This window comes from Symphalangus syndactylus, chromosome 15 (genome assembly GCF_028878055.3).
Source record: "Symphalangus syndactylus isolate Jambi chromosome 15, NHGRI_mSymSyn1-v2.1_pri, whole genome shotgun sequence".
Lineage (NCBI taxonomy): Eukaryota > Metazoa > Chordata > Mammalia > Primates > Hylobatidae > Symphalangus > Symphalangus syndactylus.
The window spans coordinates 58,471,113-58,491,697 of NC_072437.2; the positions used below are offsets into that span (position 1 = coordinate 58,471,113).

A 20,585-nucleotide genomic window follows, 5' to 3' on the forward strand; every position below is an offset into this window, starting at 1 on the left:
GTTATTGCTTTTTATTATTTTAAAGTAATGTTTTTATTTTAGAATAGTTTCAGGTTTACTAAAAGTTCTGAATATACTACTGAGTTCCCATATACTCAGCACCCAGTTTTTTCTATTATTAATGTCTTACATTTAGGATAATGCACTTGTTAAAATGTATAAACCCGTAATGATACAAGTCCTTTTTCTCTTTCAAGTTCTGATCCAGGATACCACATGACATTTGGTAGTAATGTCTCCTAAGCTTCTCTTGGATGTCAGTTTTCCATACACTCCTTGATTTTGATGACTTTCACAGTGTTTTCTACAGGTGAGATGTTTTGTATAATATTTCTCAATTGGGATCTGTTTGCAATTTTTTTCAGGGTCAAAGTTACGGGTTTTGGGGCAGAAGACTACATAGATAAAGTACAATTCTCAATATATCATATCGAGGGTAGACACTATGCACATGAGTTATCACTGATGATGCTAACCTTGATCATCTGGTTGAGGTAGTTTTTATCAGGTTTCTTCACTGTGAATTTACTCTTTTTCCCATTTCCATATTGTATTTGTTGGAAGGAAATCACTATGTATAGCCCACAGTTAAGAAGTGAGGAGCTATGTTTAACTTCCATGATAACAGAGTAGCTAGCTATCTAAATTATTTCAGATTTTTCTGCAGAGGACATTTGTATCTTCCTTGCCATTGATCAACTCAAATTATATGTTTATGTCAACATAGGCACATGAATATTTATTTTATGTTGGGTTAAAATCTAACACTACTTTATGTATATCGTTGCTCAAATTGTTTGAGCCTTGACTATTGGAAGCTCTTTTAGTTGGCTTTGTGTCCTTTTGACATATTATTATTGTTGGGGGCTTTTTTGTTTGTTTTATTTTCTTTTTTGAGTATGTTATTACATTCTGGCACTACAAAATACCCCAGGTTCATATTATACATTTTCTGCCCAGCCCGACAACCATCCCTTTTCCCACAGAGCCCTAGTTTCTTTTACTAGAGATTGCGGTTAGAAACCATAATCAGCCTGCTTGGTTTGCTTGTTGTTAATGGACTGCCTTTGCTGCTAGAACCTCTCATGTGACACAATAAAGAAATATGTATGTGTACTAACCAAATTATGTACACATATCTATAAATATTCCTATATGTAAGCATGTCTATTCATATTAAGTTAAACATGAGTTTATATTTATGTTTCCAAATCTAGTCTACTACCACACAATCTAACTTAAACCCCTTGCTTATCTGTAACATTCTACTTTAATAGTAAGAAGGCCTGGCTTCTACCATTTGTCATCATTTGTTTAATAAATCAACTTCAGGATGCAGGTATAAAGATTTTAGAATTGTTAATCTATATTCTGGTGGAAAACACCTTATACAAATTATCAAGCCATGGTAAATTCCTAAATACCTATTGGTAAGCTAAATAAGCCAGTCTCTAAAGTATATATACTGTATGATTCGTCTATTGAAGGACATCTTTTTTTCTTTCCAGTTCTTGGTGATTATGAATAAAGCTGTGATGAACATTTATGTGCAATTTTTTGTGTAGACATAAGTTTTCAAATAAGTTGGGTAAAAACCAGGACAGTTCTTTCTGTATTATATGGTAAGACTATGTTTAACTCTGTAAAAAAAAATGCACCCAACATTTTACAAAGTGTTTGTACCATTTTCATTCCCGTCAACCATGATTGAGAGTTCCTGTTGTTTTGCATCTTCACCAGCAATGGGTGCTGTCAGGTTTATGGATTGTAACCATTCTAATAATTCTACAGTGGTAGCTTATTATTGATGGATCCAAGGAAAGCCATTTATTTTCAATTTTCTTAACATGTTCTTGTTTTAAGAATGGGATTGCAACTTCCACGTGCTTTACATGCAAGAGCTAAAACAAGAAGTCCTCACAGAGGCACTTTTGATAACTCTTGCCTGAGACCACTTGGCCAGGTATTTATTTAGTCAGAATTTCACATTTATCCTCTTAGAGGGAAGTGCAGATTTCAATCCAGTAAGTCTTCAACAAAAAGACTTGCTTGACACTGGCACTGGTAGTTCTAAATGAGTTGTTGCTGATTTCATCAATAAATGTCTTGGCCTTTATTGCTTTAAAGCTATGGAAATGTGTACCAGCATTATCAGAACATAAAAATATTTTTTTTCTGCTATTCCTTCAGAACTGCCTCTGACTTCTTTCTTTATCAGGCTTTAACCTACCTTTTCCTCTCTAGCCCTACCTACCTTCAACAAATGCACAGCAGTCCAATATTGTTTATAGCTTCTCCAGAGTTTCTCACATTTTTACAGTTAATATTTTAAAGTACTCTAAAATCCTTCCCAAAGACAGTATAGTATGATATCTGCAAGTGTACGTGTGCGTGTCTGTGTGTTTTTTCAAATAAGTTCAATTATAATTCAGATTGGCTAGTCTTTTACTAGCCAATACAATATACATTCAATACAATACATACACGATACAATAAAATACTTTATATATTTCAAGAGTGGTCAACTATCATTTTATCAGAAAGTCTAAACTCCAGAGGTGGTTCCTACAAATATTTCAGCTACCTTTATCTCTGATCTAGACCAGAAATGTTGCAAATTATTAAAGTGAAGGTCATAGTTTTTTATTGGTATAATTAATGTTTTAATTAGCATTATAAACACGATGTAAATTCTTATTAGTAAAATTTAAAGTAGTTTTAGATTGATTAAAATACTCTCAACACCCTACATATCTAACAATGCCTATAACCTGTATCTTTAACGAAGTCATCTGAGGTTTAATTTCTAAATGATCTCAAGTCCACCTATTGGTATGGCTAACTTATTATTGCTTCAAGTTGGCCATAACAGTAAATGAAACCTGCCTTCAAAAATAAGCCTTAGTGAGCTTTTCTTGCAAGTCCGTGTTAGAAAATTTTTAAGGTATAGCAAACTAGAACCTTGTTAGACTTTGTAAATAAGTCCATCTATTTCAAATTTTACCAATGGCTACAATTATTTATTAAAGGGAACTAAGAACTCTGCACAACCAAATTAACTAAGGTTAATGTACAAAAGTTAGTTCCTGTAATTTACCTTCACCTTTACATCTTGGGTTCCACAACATTGATTTTGAGGAAAGGAACCCAGAGGTCAGTGATAATTTTTCTTATTTTCAGGAGGTGAAAGTGTTGCTATTTTTCTGTAACATAAAATTATACATTTTTAGTTCAATATAGTGTTAAATGCTTTTTGCCAGACCAAATGACATATTTAAGTGACTTTGGTTTTATGTTCTGCTAAATAAATCATTTGATTTTAGATTATTACTTACTGAACACTAGAATTTGTAAATAGTAGCATTCACTGTTAAATTTATTCTAACTATTCTCACTGGAATTTTTCTTGCCTATACTCAAAATTTTTATTTTATATAATTTCTCTCCTAAAATACTCTTTGTTAAAATTGAATGTACCATATGCTACAAAGAAATATTTTCTTTTATTTCAAGAACTAAATATTGTAAACACTATATATTTTCCATACTTATGAATACACAAATAGTTATACAACCTCCTCAACAATATTTTCCAGTTTTCATGTGTATATTGCATAAGACTTTATCCTAAAAACAATAGCTTTTCTTCTCACTATATCCAAACTGATTGAAGAGAAACAGGTAAGTAAAGATAATTACTTTAATGATGAATTTTAGCCTCATATAATATACTACTGGAATAAATTTGAAATCTAATTATGAAATATAAATACTGTATTGTCCATTTAATAATATAGTGGATCCCAATGCTTTTATGCCAAGATTGTTTTTGGCTGATAATAAAAGTTTCATCCTTGTTTCAACAAACCTTGCATAAAGGAATTGTTCATGAAAATATCGCTATTTCTATAATTGCATTAATCAATATTCCTACGTTTAGTAGTTTGGAAATTCTCCAGGAATTTTTCGAAACTTATTGTGATTTATTCAGAATTTTACTGTTGAAATTTATGTCACTTAAGAATGATTCCGGTCAGGCGCAGTGGCTCACACCTGTAATCCCAGCACTTTGGGAGGCTGAGGCAGGCGGATCACAAGGTCAGGAGATCAACACCATCCTGGCTAACATGGTGAAACCCCATCTCTACTAAAAATAAAAAAAACAAGCCGGGCGTGGTGGCGGGCACCTGTAGTCCCAGCTACTCGGGAGGCTGAGGCAGGAGAATGGGGTGAACCGGGGAGGAAGAGTTTTCAGTGAGGCAAGATCGTGCCCCTGTACTCTAGCCTGGGTGACAGAGCGACACTCTCAAAACAAAACAAAACCCAGAATGATTCCATGGAAATGCAACAGTAAATCAGTGAATTTCAACATCTGATTTTTTAAAAATATTTTTAAGTAAACTTATGTCTGTAAGGACTGGGCCTGAAAAGGTTAAACTGCAATAAATAGAACATTAACAACACACCAGAGACCCCTTTGTGGTCCTTCTCAATCGCGATTTATTGCAATGACATAATCACTTTCTTACTTCTAACACATAAACATGTTTTACCTGTGTCTTAGATTTATATTAATGGAAACATGTCGCCTATACTTTTTGTATACATCTTATACAAAAATCATACAATTATATGTGTGAGTCTCATCAATATTATACTTCATTCTCAATGGTGTATAATAATCTATTATATGAACATACTATATTTTATTTATATATTCAATGGTTAATGAAGATTTCAATTATTTCGAGGTTTTTGGCTAGTACATGTTATGATGCAATGAAATTTTTGGTTGTAACTTTCTATTCATAAGGGCATATGTTTTGAGGATGTGAGTGGAAAACTGTTTTTCTCTGCTCTCACAACACAACAATCAATATGGAGACTTCTGTGACTACATGTGTGGATTTTCTTCCCACCAGCAAGCAAGCAATCAGTTATTCAGTGGATAAAAGATAAACGTCCAATGAAATCCCCACACTGTCTTCTATGGAAATACCATCAAATTCTACAGGTTGAGGGCTCAGTTCCACAAGACTGCTCCTCACTTTTGATGCCAATCACAAGCCTCAGAATGTTGTACCTGTGCTTTTGACTGATGGGCTATAAATCGGGATTCCCCCAACCCCCTCCTTGGGTTTAATTTGTTAGAGTGGTTCACAGAACTCAGGTAAACACTTACGTTTACTGGTTTATTATAAATGATACTGCAAAGAAAATAGACGAAGAGATGCCTAGAGCCAGGTAGGGGGTAAAGGATGTAAAACTTCCATGCCCTCCCAAGGTGAACCGCCCCCCAGTAATATCCATGTGTTCAGTCAACTGTCCTGGAAGCTCCCCATACCCTGTCTTCTCAGGCATTTTCTGCAGAACTTTGGTAGGTAAGTAGCATTGAAGTAAGGACAATTGTATAGACTAGACAAAAGGGTGTGATCTAATACTAATAGACTGTTTAAGGAAACACAGCATGGCCTGTCTGTTTAGATTCTTCTTGGTCTTTCAGTGAAGCTTTCCTTCCTACAGGGTATGAGGCAGGACCCCTTCTGAAATGGGAGTCTTATTTGCAATCAGATAAGGGAGGTCAGAGAATTTCAAAACAGAAACGTAGGGGAAGATTCCTGCCTGGGGAGAAAAAAAGAGCAAATGTAAGGAGAGCAGCAGGTCAGAGAGTGAGATTCTATTTTTTAAGGCCTGCTTCTGAGGTCTAACTCACCTCAATATTATAACAAGGGCTATGAGAGTTATGAACCAAGAACTGTCGATGTTAACCATATGCACATGATATCATAATATCACAGAGGGTCTATATCTAGGCCTGGAAATTCTGGTCATAGGTGTACTAATATCTAGTTTTAGTAGTTATTGCTACACACTTAAAACTTCTTACAAATTGATAATAGATAACCTAATTAAAAAATAAAATAGGCAAATATTTGAAGAAACACTTTACTCAAGGAAATATATAGGTGACCAGCAAACAGCAGAAGGTATCTGATCAAATTTAATTAGGGTCAGAGAAATGTAAATTAAATATCCAAAGTAATACCTTTACATGCTCAGTAGAAGAACTAAAATTAAAAAGGATGACAATACTAAATGGCAAAGATGTGGAATAACAAAAGCTCTCATACTCTGCTAGTAGGAGTGTAAACTGAAACACAAATAGAAAATCATCTGATATATCTGGTAAAGCTCCATAAATACACATACTCTTACATATAACTTTCACTATTAGAAATATCCTGAGCAGAAAGAAGTTATTCACTACGAGATAGGTAATAAAAATATATAGCTATATTAACAATAATAACACCAAGATGAAAATATCTCAAATGTTCTTAATAGTAGAATACATAAAGCATAGTATTTTTATACAATGGGACATATATAGCTATGAAAATATCAAAGAATTCTCACTGCATGCAACCACAAAGAAGAATTTCACTAAGGATTTGAGTAGAAGAAGAGACGAAATAATATATATTACATGATACCATCTGTATAAATCACAGAAACAGGCAAGAACTATGGTGTGTTAGAAAACAAGAGTGGTAGCTATATGTACAATAGTATTGAGTGGGAGTGTACTCCAGGAGAAAACTGGAGTACTAGTAAACAAATACATAAACTTGTTGTATTTATGGTCAAAAATTGTTAAAACTTAGAATTTCATATAGTTCAAATTGTCTTTTAAATAACTAGATGCTGCTTACATGGGCATTTTTTTGTGTAAATTCATTCAGCTGTATACATATCTATGTAATCCATAAAAATGTACTTAGAAATAATTGAATGAAAATAAAAACAGATTGATACATAAAACTAGAACAAAACCAACCAAGGTACTGCAAGAGAAATGGTGCAGTTTACCCAGGGAACCAGTGAGATACTTTGGACTCAGATACCATAGGTAAGTGGAAGAAAAATATGGAGTTGAAAACAGAAATTATTTAAAAGGCTATGCAGGTAAGTCTGTCAACTGATACCTCAAATTCTGTGGCCCACCATGGAGACAAACATAAGCAGCTCCATTTATCTTTAAATTGTTGATAGAAAGTATTCTGAAAAGATTTCTGATTTTGTATTGAATGTAATATGAGTAGGAATAAATACACTTATAAATAAAGCACTTATTAGAAAAATTATAATTTAGATAGATTTGAAAAAAGATACATTTGAAAAATATAAGGTTTGTAATACAAATTGTTATAGCATCCTTGGGATGTTGCTTCATCAGCTGGAAACCTCTGTGGGCAGTGGTACCTTTGCCCGAGTTTTACTTGGGCCTGCTTGGCCCACTTGGCCTAGCAGCCTGCACTTGGCTCATGCTACTGGCCTGAATCCCATGCCTTCCAAGGGCAAGCAGAGCAACACGGGGTGTGTGCATGTGGTCTGGCCACTGAGTAGGAACTGCAGAGCCCCAAAGATGTGTCACAGGCCTGGCTCAGGGAGCTCCTAGGCCTGGACTTCCCAAAGGGCCACAGCTCTTCTCTCCTTCTTGTCACCCCGCAATGTGGTGAGCAAGGGACATGTTTCAGCCCTATTTGTGTTACAGCACTTTCGGCCCCACCATTCGGCGTGTGCCAAGTTCTTGTCCCGTGCCCAGGATGAATAAGATGCACAGACAAGTGGAGGGTGAGTGAGGTGAAGAGGAGCTTTACGGAGTGATAGAACAGCTCAGAGGAGACCCACAGTGGGAAGCTTCTTTCCACAGCCAGGGTGTCCCTGCGAGTGTTGAGCCCTCAGCAGAGAGAAGACACTGGAGTGAGTAGCTCCACGTTGTCCCATCATCTTCTCAGCTCTCCGCAGAGAGGAGACACTGGGGTGTGTAGCTCCTCTCTGCAGCTGGTCATCCTGTCATCTCTTTTCAGCTCTAAGCAGAGAGGAGACGCTGGTGTGGATAGCTCCTCTCCACAGGCAGGTCATCCCATCATTTTCTTAAGTCTGGCTGAGTCACGGGTTTTGATGGTCTTCAGAAGAGAGGAAGTGCATGCTGATTAGTCCATGGGCAGCCATGGGTGGGCCCAGACAAAGCACCATAAGTTTCCACTCCAGTCTACAGGGCTGGTAGAATGGCCCCCACGCTTCAGGCCTTCCCCAACTTGAAGGTGGGGCTTTACCCGGGAACCGCCCCTTTCCACCCAGAGACTGTCTACCTCCTGCTGCTATTCAGGGTGCCCAGGCTGTTCATGCCGAGGGGCACCTGCAGGCAGCACCCCCTACCCTCAGTCCCTCCTCAGACTCACTCCCATGCTCATTGGCATCCAAAGTCCGGAGGGGGCCGAGAGGACAGGGAGCTGGCATGTAAGTGCTGTCCCAAGCATGGGCTCACCCAGCTGGGTTGCAACAGCTCCCAGGCTCAACCTTAACTTTGCTCTGAAATCAGAGTGGTAGCCAGGAGTCGGGAGAGGCTAGGCAGTGGGAGCAGGCACCTCTGAGCTTGTCGGGAAAGAAGGCTTCCCAGGCACCCAAGAGTGCAGAGATGCCTGGGTCCGCAGTCGCAGCTTGGGAGGCTGAAGCTGGACCCAGGAGGGAGAAGCTCCTCCCTGCTCCTGGTCACCAAGAGCACAGGAATGCCTGGATCTGCAGCCATGGCTGGGCAGCCGTGGCTGGGCAGCTGCAGCTGCGCCTGGGAAGCAGGAGGCTCCTGTCCTGCCAGCTCAGAAGTGGTCTGGGCTTCCGCTTACTCCTGGCTCCTTCTGGCTCTGGAGCTGCAGCCACGGCCATGCCTCCCCCGTTGCAGCCTCCGTCATGGCAACAGCCGCTCCAGATGGACCACCGCTGCCATCAATATAATTGCAATGTAATTGCATATCAATTTAAATGATTTTCCTGTGTCCTATGTTTATTGCTTGTATAGTTGATTCATTAAGATAACTTTGAGTTCTTACATTTTGGGACCATTTATGTTATTTCAAAGAATAAAAAAAACTGAAAGAGCTATCCTAATTTCACAAATATTAAAGAATATTTAAGAATGCAAAAAGAGGAAAAGGTGCATGTTATTTTAGAAGTTTATGTCTAACTGAATGATGCAAATAAATGCTGAGTTGAAAGTTGAAAGCATTGCTAGAATGTTTACTGTCTACAAATTGAGAAGAAACGTTGTACTCCAGACAACATCATCATTGAAAACTTACCAATAGCCTAATTTAATAGCCATCATGGTTTTTATTGGCCCTCTGCAGCTACTGGTCCAGTCTCTTTTATAATTGAGATAGTGCTACTCCTGGGTCTTCCAACTTCCATGTGCCTGTCTTTGCATTTTTTTAAATCTCCTCACTAACTTGAAAACAGAACAGCACATTTCTAAGTTTTATGAGAATTTTTATCTAATGTAAAATCCTACAAGAGATTCCATTTTAAAATCCCTCTTAGATACATGTTGTTTCTTCAGTCTCAGCTGCACTTCAACATCACTGCATTTCTTCTTTCTGATTCTTTTCCAAATGCACTTAACCTGGATTTGTATATTACCTCACTCAATTTCAATGTATTATTTTAATTCAATTATATGGAACACTTTATCACTGCCCCAGCCATTACTCCTGAGTTTGCAAACATGAGCCAACTAAGTCATTTGAAGCCACCCGCCCCCCACCCCTCAATGAAAAAACAATCTTAGATAAATGTTAAAACAAACAGGCAAGCAAACATATGCATGTACAAACATACCTGTCCTTCCCTCCCTTTCTCGCTCTTTCGCTCTCACACACACACGTGCACACACCCATACACACACATACACTTCTCAAAATAAAGGGCCGTCAACTTAACAGACCTACCTTTACTCTCATAATCATCACATTTATAGCAATTAATTAAATATTTTATATTAATAGTTTTTGTAAGGCACATACATAAAGATAAGTACTAAAGGCATATTTGTGGAAAAAGCTCTATACTGTACATAGTCATTTCTTTTCTGGTGTAATAGAAGGAGTTATTTATTGTCAGTAAACAGATTTATTTTTTGCTCTGGTTTTGTGTGAAAGACAGCTTATTCATTTTCTCTTCCAACCAAAACTTTTTGGAATACATCACATTAATAGCCAACTTCTTTTGACACCATTTCCAAAACTCTTTTTTTAAACCTAAGTGTTAAGCACGTTACATTACAGTATTATAGTATATATCTACATTCATTCATGACCTATGTTCTTGTTCATTTTTCACAATTTTATAAAAACATATTACATACATGTTACATTCCAAATAATTCATCCTCATTTTTGTAACAACACTTTATTGCATATAAATGCTGTATTTTGTTCTTGTATTGCTCTTAAAATGATGTATCTTTGAGCATTTTATAAATTATATGTTTTCGTTAGGCCAAAATATAATTGTACAAAAAATATAGGGTGAGTTCTCAACAGGCTTTTAAGTTTAGCAAGCAGATCCTTAATAGAAGACTCACCCTTTCTTCTTGGAAGGATGGAAAATGGAATTTTATCTGCTTAATTTTCATATATATATATGAAACATATAATATGTAACATATAATATACAACATATATATGAAACATATATAATATATATATATAAAATATGGAACACTTTATCACTGCCCCAGCCATATATATATGCATACATATGCATATATGTATATATATATATGCATATGTATGCATATACGTATATATATGCATATATATACGTGTATATATATGCATATACGTATATATATGCATATATATACGTGTATATATATGCATATATATATACGTGTATATATATGCATATATATATACGTGTATGTATATATGCATATATACACGTATATATGCGTGTATGTATATATATGCATATATACACGTATATATGCGTGTATGTATATATACATACATATATATATACATACACATATATATGCGTGTATATATATATACACACACACATATATACACACAAACACACACACACACACACACACACACACATATATATATATGTTATGGACTGAATGCTTATATCCTCCCCAAAATTTATATGTCAAAATCTAAACCCCCAATGTGATTGGATTAGGAAGGGAAACCTTTGTGAGGTGACAAGGGCATGAGGGTGGAGCCCTCATGAATGGGATTAGAGCTCTTATGAAAGAGACCCCAGAGGGATCCCTTGCAAGTTTCACCATGTGAGGATACAGGGAGAAAATGGCAGTCTATGAACCAGGAAGCAGGTCTTCACCAGAACCCAGCTGTGCTAGCACCCTGAACTCAGGCTTTCAGCCTCCACAACTGTGAGAAATACATTTTTGTTTTTATAAGCAAGCCAGTCTATGTTGTGTTTGTTATAGTGGCCCAAACAGACGAGGGCAATATATTATTGAGAAAGATAATGTTTCCCTTACACACCAGAAATTAATCATCTGTATTCAGAAAAGCATACATTTTCTAAATCCAAACAACTTACTCAAAATTTTTAGACTTTAACCTCTAATTACATTTTTTACTTTAATACATTACATTTTATATACATTTAAAAATATATGTACCATATTCCATTCATTTTCAGCCACTTTTATCTTTTTGTTTTTTTAACTTTGTAGCTCCATGTCTGAACTCATTTCTCTTTTGAAATGAGTAAAAATATATTTTTTTCAAAAGGTCAATTCTGCCATTGTCATTTTGTTGCCTAAGGTATGAAAACTGTATAAATGCTCATAAATGCAGTAAAGAAATAAAAACTTTCCTGTAAATCAGTATTGAGGTTAGTGCTCTTATCCTTGATAATGGAAAAGGCACTTGGCCTTGAGATCTTTGCAAGATGAGGAGCTGGTAATTTTTTGTAGTCGTTACCTGATAATGCATTTTCACTTAAAAACTTGCTTCTCTCATTCTGAAAAGTATAAAAAATCAAGTTTTAACATTTTTTGAAGTTTTTTTCTATGTTCATATCTTTCTGTTATTATACATTGCTATGGCTATATTTATTTCAGAAAATCTTATAAAATCTAATTCATGTAGAATGTAATATTAAATATTTTTCAATATTTTAACAGATTTTATAATGAAATTATAGTACAGTACGTTAAAGGACAACTAGACAACTTTAGTATTATCTTTACCCTTTTTGGAATCCATTGCATGCAAGGAGATTTTATTACTTTGTTTTAAGGTAATAATTTTTAAAATGTATAGCCAAGAAAAAATTAAGTATTAATATTGGGAGATATCCCTTTAGCTACAACATCATGTCTGTAGAAAGTGTTACTTCATTAACAAAAGTCTTTAGAAAACATCAGTGATATGGTTAAAAGCCCCTGAGGTTGTAAAATTTTGTACTGATTTTTGCTCTGCTACTTACTGGTTGTTGATCTTTAGAAAAGCTATTTAACCTTTCTGCTTCCATTATTGTTTCATTACCTACAGCAGAATTTTCAACTCATGAACTCTTATTTTCCAGAGTGGTTCATAACATTTTTCATCATAAAAGTCATCTCAGGGTTCTAAGCAGCAGCAATTAAGACAGTTGTTCTTTCAGCTCAAAAGGGCTAACAAATATTGCCTAAGATTTCCTGAGTTACCAGATTTTGACAAAGAATTACCTCTAAACTGTTAATTTCTTTAAGTCGAAGTATAGTCTGATTCTAATAAAGTACTAGCTTATTTATGTAATGCTTAAAAATAAAAATAGTAAAAGGTGGAGGATGTAGTATTTTCTTCCACAACTGTATATCAAATTACGTTTGATATTCTTTTTCCTACATTTTTTTTCCTTACAAATAAGGCTGATACATATACGATCTACTTTCTTGTGGTTCTTCCAATCATTATCCTCTCTGGATTTGCCAGATACTGGGAAGCTTATTGATTTTTCAAATGCTAAACTTGATTCTTCTAGTCTCTTCCCCATACTTCATTATATTAGTGAATATAATTTAATCTTATCTCCCAACACTACCACTAATATTTGTACCATGAATAAAAAATGCTGCAGGTTATAAGGGAATCATATTTGAACAAGAAAAAAAAAAAAACTCATTCTCTCAGATGGATGGCGGAATTCCCAGGCCTAGCCCCCAGGGGAAAAAAAAAAAAAGGAAAAAATCTTTAATAACAAAAATTTCTTGACACTATAATTTATCCTATTTATTAATAAAATTTTCATTACTGGATAAAAGAAGAACAAAATCTTGTTTTCTGCTATTGTCCTATTAAAAGTTAATAATGCCAATGCTTTTTTGGGAGGTTAGAATCTAATGTTTTGAAGATATTTTTATCTTTTAGATCCTCAGAGCTTTATAGCCTTTCAGTTGAGAAATAGAAAACAAATGCTGGAAATCTTCTGTAAGTCAAATTTATTTGCTTCACCTTTTTCATCCATTATTATTAATGTGATATAATTGGTAAAAATGATACACTGTAAAATATTTATTCCAAGACTGTTTCTTAACAAACAATAAGAAATTAGTATGACCTATTCTTACTGTAAAGGAAAAAATCTTTATGTGGGGTCAGATAATCTAAATGTTATTGGAGATCAATACCACAGTTGTAGCTAACACCTAAAGAAAAAAAGACTTGAAACACAGAAAAGCAGAAATAACTTACCAATGAACTTCAGGAATAAAAACGAGTGTGGTCTTAAAAAAAAATGAATAGCTGGCTAAAACTTCCCACCTGTATTAATGTAAGAGGAGAAATGTGCACAGGTAAACGGCTCTGACCCAAACCATCTGACTTTAGATAACCAACTCTGCCAAGTTCGCTGAGTCAACAAATGCTGAGATGACAGTTTCCTCATCTGTAAAATAAAGATAATGCAAGTACCATTATAGCCTGACAGAATCTTCTTGCACAGAAAAGCCAATATGCTGAGAACAGCAGGAGTGTTGCAGCAGAGATTTTAATTATTGCAAGACAGCCAAACAGGAATATGGAAGATATTTCTCAAATCTGACTTTCTGAGATCTTGAAGACTAGGCTTTTTAAGGATAATTGACAGGCAGGGGGTTAGGGAATCGGTGCGGCTTGTTGCTTGGGGAGGAAATCATAAGAATGCCCAAACTGTCTTCACACATTGAATCAGTTTCTGGGTGGGGGTGTCACCAACCAATTGTTTAAAGACTTTAAATAACCAACTCTGCCAGGTGGGTCCAGATGGTATCAGTTGGTCCACTGGAATGCACAGTCTGAAAAATATCTCAAAGACCAATCCTAGGTTTTTTACAATAGTGATGCTATCTATAGGAGCAATTGGGAAAGTTCTGAATCTTATGACCTCAGGCTTCAGGACTCCTAGACAGTAAGCAAGCTATAGAACCACAGCTGGTTATTGCCTAAACTTTGCACAGGTTAAGTCTTATGCATAGGTCTTAGCAGAATTCAAGCCCTTCCCATAATTCTAACCTTGTGGCCTTTCGTTAGTTTTATGAAGGTGGTTTTGGTCCCTGAACAAGTAGGAAGGCAGTTTTGCAAAAGAGCTATTATCATTCTTGTTTTAAGGTTAAACTATAAATTTCTCCTATAGTTAGCTTGGCCTATGCCCAGGAATGAATAATCCCAGTTAGCTTGTGAGTTTAAACACAAGGTAGAGGTAGATATGTTAGATTTCTCTCACTGTAATAATCTTTCCAAAGGGGGTTTTTGTACTTACCTCATAAAATTGTTATGGAGATTAAATATAATAATTGGCAGAATGTCCTTAGAATACTAGCCTCTCTAATTGCTAAATAAACATTATTATGTGCATTTACTCTATTGCAAAGAACTTCAAATAGCCGATCTTCGCCCATTAAAGGAAATTTGTTTTGCTTTGCTTTCCATTTTCTACTGTCTTCATAGTATCGGTGTTACTTTTTCAGGTTAAATTCAGCTGTCTGAATTTGCTCCACAAACTTCACCTTACTATTCTCCATCTTCTTAAAAGATATTTATTCTGGTCCCAAGTTTTCTGAGTCATAGGAATCATTAATCGTACACTCAAGTGTTTCAGACCCTAACTTTCACTAAGATAAATTGTAAAAATAAATAAATAAATGGGCTGTTTATATGGCACTGAAATTTTCACTGATTCTGTCTCTAACAACACAAAAATGCTTAAAATACTTGGGCAAGATTGTGCCAAGGAATCTTGTTTTGGTTTCTGTTTCCTGAAATGCCTGGTTCTTGAAAGTTTAGTCAGAGAAATAGGAACCATCTATTGTATTAATTTCTGAAGACTGCCATAACAAAAGTACCAGGAACTGACTGGGTGGCTTAAAAAAATAAGATCCATTCCCTCACAGTCTGGAAGACAGACAACTGAAACCTAGCTGTCAGCAGGGTCATGATCCCTCGGACAGGCTGAGTAGAAGTCTTCCTTTCCTCTTCTAATTTATGATGGTGATCAGCAACGTTTTTTGGTGTGAAGCTATATCCCTCCAGTCTCTGCCTCTGTCTTCACGTGGCATTCTGTCTTTCTTTGTGTCTCTTTTTTTCTTAGGACACCAGTCATATTGAAATAAGGGTATACCCTACTTTAGTATTATCTCACCTTAACTATTATTATAGTTAACTATTATTATTATATACAATAGCAAACCCCTATTTCTGAATGCAACCACCTTTGCACAATTATAACTAAGGAAATCATGACAGTGAGAGACATCAGACCTAACCAACTCCATCTTGCTTCTAATCCCTAAACTGTCCTTATCCATTCTTGGGTGTAGGCCAACCCAGCCTTGGGAAGGAATTTAGTTTATGGTTTAAATAACAGCCCTTTCCAAAAGTGAAACTGATCTTGTAAACGGAATGAAAAACCACCAGCCACCAAGTTAGAATGAGGGGGCTAGAATTCTAAATATTACCAGCCATTATTCCGGAGGGCATAAGATTCTTAACTTCCCCAATTACTCTTTAAGGGAACATCACTATTGTGAAACTAAGATTAGCCTTTTGAGATGTCTTTTCAGGCTTTTGCATTTCTCACAACTGGGTGGCCCCACCTGGAGCTGCCAACCAGTTCTATGGCCTCACTCAAGAACCGACGCAGCAGAAAACAGCTTGGACTCTCTATAATTTCATCCCTGAGCCAACCAATCAGAACTTCTGATTTACTGGCCCCCTACCACCATATTATCCTTAAAAATTCTGATCCCCAAGTTTTCAAGGAGACTAATTTGAGTAATAATAAAACTCCAGTCTCCCACACAGCCAGTTCTGTGTGAATTATTCTTTCTCTGTTCCAATTCCTCTGTCTTCATAAATCAACTCTGTCTAGGCAGCCGGCAAGGTGAATCCACTGGGCAGTTACAAATCTGGGGGCTCGTCAGGGATTGCCCTTGTGGCTACCTGCCCATGCAAGGTTCAGTAGCCATCCTCCAGCAATGGATTCAGAGATTAGCCCAAGCACTCGTCTAGTTCTCTTGGACTGGAGGCTGACCCTGGCAGTTTTCGCCACTGGCGGGGTGCTGCCAACCCAATGTGCATGAATTTAATTATAATAGAGAAATAGTTCTGGGGAGATGTCCCACCACTGTAACCCTATCACAGGGGGTCTGTCTGTAGCCCCTTGGTAAACTGTTTGTCTGTAGCCCCATTTCTGGGTGTCTGGGTTGGTGAGTATCCTAGGCACTGCCAATGCCTCCTTCCTTCTCCCAACTGTTTCTGTAGCTAGCTCTATCATGGGGTGTATGTCTGTAGCCCCATTGCAGGGTGTCTGTAGCTCCACCATGGGGTGTCTGTCTCGGTTTGGCTTCTGGTCTTGGTTGGCTTTCCCTAACTAGTAGAAAAAGTCTTGGTTTGGGAGACTTCTCAATCAGGAAGATTTCACAGAGATTTCTCAGACAAAGTATAGGTAAGTAGTTTGGAAGGGATACTCTGGAGTTCTTGGTTAGGAATCTTGATTTGGAAGGCCTTCTGTCCATATTGTCTTTGTGTGTATGTTTGTGTATGTGGAGGGGATCTCTGAGGAATTGCTGGCGGAAGTCCAGTAGGCCTAACTTGGAGAACTCTCCGTATCTATCTGGTCACATTCTGTGAGTACTGAAAGAAATTTAACAAGCCTGATTCAGGGTGACTGCTCTTCATCTTGCTCAGAGACCACCCATTGAGTTCCCAAAAAGAGGTCACCCCTCCCCACTCTAAGTGGATAAAAGACAACAGGAACCAGCAGGAAAAAGTTTTTGAGTCTTGCCATGTTGATGTTGGGTGTTGAATGAGGTGACCAGTGTCTGTTGGGTTATGTGTATTTTGCTTCCGCTGGGATGGAAAATGTTAATTTGGTTTCCCATGCAGCCTGTCTGGGAGTAACTTGAGAAATTGACAAGCTTTTGCCTATGGTTCCATAAAACAGAGAAAGATGACTTCCTTATGCAATGGGGCTTGGTCCCTCACAGCTATGTCACAGTAAACAGGGCCATCAAAACCTGCTCCAATCTTCTGGAAGCTGCAGAGAAAAGGAACCCGAAAACCAGTTATGCTTGGCTGTAAGAAATTCTTACAGCCGAAATGCTGGTCTCTCTGTCTCTTTCTGCATTGTGTGTGTGTGGGAGAGGTGGGGCGTGGATGGTAAGTGATAAACCTCACTGTGTGTCTCCTCTGGAAGGGTTTGATTAATAGTGAAAAAAAAAAAAAAGATTTGTGGCACTAGTCTTAGGCTGTAGCAAATCTGTTGCACTTTGTGCTAATAATTTGTCTTTCTGTAATGGAGAGAGGGGTATCATAGGATAGAACATGAGTTTAGGACCCCTATAAGCCTGCTTTTCAAGCCAGCCCAGTAGGCTGGTTAGTTACAAGTTTGCTGCAGGTCTCTGAAACTAATACCACATGACATTTCTGTCTTGCTTTTGGTCCTTAAGAGCTTAACCTTGTGACCATGTGAAGACACTTTATCTTGGTCTTTACCATCCACAAGACAGAAATTTTGGGGTTCATGTCACAGTTAGCCCTAAAAATTTTCTTGAGCAGTTAAAAGGCTTTGCAAGCTTGACATTGGCTGCTCTAGATTTTTTCTGGGAAAACCAGTAGAAACTGCTCAATGCTGTGTAACTCAGTAGCTAAGGCTTTATCTCCTGACAGTGGTGACCCAGGTTCAATTCTTGGCATCTGGAATGATTCCTTTCTGGTTTGTTATTTGTGTAACTGCCATTTATTGAGGTTGTCCCCCTACACCCCCCATGGATAGCTTCTGACTTCTTGTCTTGAATTCTCCTTTCTCTGAACTATCCTTGGGGAGTTTCTAAATCTTATAAAAAAAAAAACTTCTTACTGTCATTTTAAAATGCCTTATGCATCTATGGTTGAGTTATAATCTTAGTTAAAACTTACTAATTTCATGTAGGAGGTTACCTGGAGTGGAATTCAAAGGCCAGACACATTGGCCGTCATGGCTGGAGTCATAATAAGAGATGTTTTTAAGATTTTCTGTTTTTAACAAAAGAACTCTGCGGTTAAAATTGGCTTAATAAAAACAGATATCCAAGCTATATGTATATATTTAAAAGGGCTTTATCTTTCTTCTCTTCCTGAATTATGTTTTTCTAATTAAAAAAACTTTCCTTCTCAGTTGACTGAACTGTTTTTCTCCATTTTATCTTCTTGCCATCTTGATACCCACATGAGAGAATGCAAGATATTACTAATAGCCTGGAACTCCTGGGGGAAAACAGGAGGCACCATGGACCCCATTCGGGGAAAAACTTCTGTTTTCCCATAGAACCCCAGGAATTGACATGAAATAAACCTTTCTCAAAATCTAAGACCCTGTTCTGTTTTGCCTTGTGTTAGCTGACAATTTTGACTTTTGTGCGTATCAAAAATTACTGTGTATATTAGCCTTGTTGTGTAAATAACTAGGGAGGAAATATACTTTACAGGATGGCTAAGGCAATTATGGAGAAATACTTGCCTCTTTGCACACTTAGATTAGAGAAGCATGTTCTTGGCCACCTGGAAGACACGGAAATATCCCTACCCCTCACTGAGAGATGAGACCTATGGGGGATGGGCTGAATACAAAATGGGCTGATTGACTTTGGGTTGCCTTGCAATGAAATGCATGGTAGAAGCACTGCACTATCTCCTCCCATAGTATTTCCCTCTATTTTGGGGATCCAAGATCCAATATGAAATGGCACCCTTAATTTGGGGGATCTCTTTTTTGCCTTCTAGCTGTGCCTGCTTATTAGGCTCTAGAAATTGCAAGCTTTCCTGGTTCTGTTCCTCCAAGGGCTCCACCCTGAAACCAGTAATCTAATTAAGAAACTGGCAAAAGAAAAATCTTACAACTACTGGGTCTTCTGTCTCTCTGTATATTTACACTTATATTTATATGAGTTGTATGTATGATGTTTATATAAAAGATATCTGATTAATTGGCTCAGAAAAATAAACACTTAAATAATATTATGTCAGAAAAGTAGGAACTGAGGATTTTTTGTTCATGTGACTTTAGTAATCTATTGGAAATAAAGACAACTTTAAAGATTATTGGTAAAATAAAAATGTCTTCAAACTTTGAACATTTGGTCTAAATTAAGGCCAAATATCAAATTTGCCAAATGCTTAAAGTCATAAACTGCTTCTTTGTCTTTTGAAAATTGTTCAACTTACCAATTGTGGAGCATTAGATTCTAGATAACTCCCTGAGACCCCATTGAGAGGTTACACAAACAGGGTCTCATTCTGAGGTTCACGAAATGACATAAATTTTGCAGGGGACACTATCCAACCGAGTGCATCTTTCAAGTTTTTTATTGCTGTTATTGTTTTTATGATGAAATGAGTTTTAATAAGGTGATCAGAGACAATAACCATTGGAAGGTTGTAGAAGTAATAGAAAATACAGGGTCATAGAGGCTACAACTAGTGATCTCAGCTTTCTGCAAAACCAAAGAGACTGCCTCCAGGATGACACCCAGGGATTCTGGATGCTCCATTCTGGAGCCTTAGATTTTGAGAAAGGTTAATTTCATGTCAATTCCTGAGGTTCTATGGGAAAACAGAGGTTTTTTGCAGAATGGGATCCATGGTGCCTCCTGTTGTCCCCCAGGAGTTCCAGGCATTTAGTAATATCTTGCATTCTCTCACGTGGGTATCAAGAGTGGCAAGAAGACAAAATGGAGAAAAAACAGTTCAGCCAGGGAATCTTGGCTGCTTGAAATCTTGAAACAGGAGATTCTTAAAAGGACATTTGAAAGTCATGAGAAAAACTTTTCCATATGTGATGTCCACACCTTTCAGCAGCTACTACCCTAACAGGACAGCCTCTCTCTTTTGTCTTCCAAATGTCTTGCAGGTATCTCTAATGGCTAAACTCAAACCAAACCCTCAATAGTTTTCAGCCAACACTTCCCTTTCAGTACAGGTGACAGTGAAAAATATGGAGATAGCGGTATGTGTCACAATCAATATCTTTCACAGAAAGGTTTCTATTCACCCTGCTGGGACAAACACCTCAGCGACTGTCCACTGGAACATGCATATTTTATTCTGTCCTTTGATAGTTCCAGGTAAGCACAATTCAGTTGTAATCATTGTAGATAGAAAGAATGTACAGCCCCATTTGGAAATGAACAACTGTCATCAAAAGAGCACAGCAGCATTAGAGGCTCAAATGTAACCTTATAAATGGGCAGAGTTCCTGGACAAACATTT

At 36.9% G+C, this 20,585-nt stretch overlaps 1 long non-coding RNA gene across 1 annotated transcript; it reads left to right on the forward strand.

The window, feature by feature from the left end:
• Positions 1-11,109: 11,109 nt before the first annotated feature.
• LOC134732550 (uncharacterized) lies at positions 11,110-18,688 on the forward strand. The gene is made up of 3 exons (XR_010115865.1): positions 11,110-11,242; positions 13,233-13,292; positions 18,552-18,688. It is a non-coding gene; the product is annotated as an uncharacterized lncRNA (long non-coding RNA).
• The last annotated feature ends 1,897 nt before the right edge of the window (positions 18,689-20,585 follow it).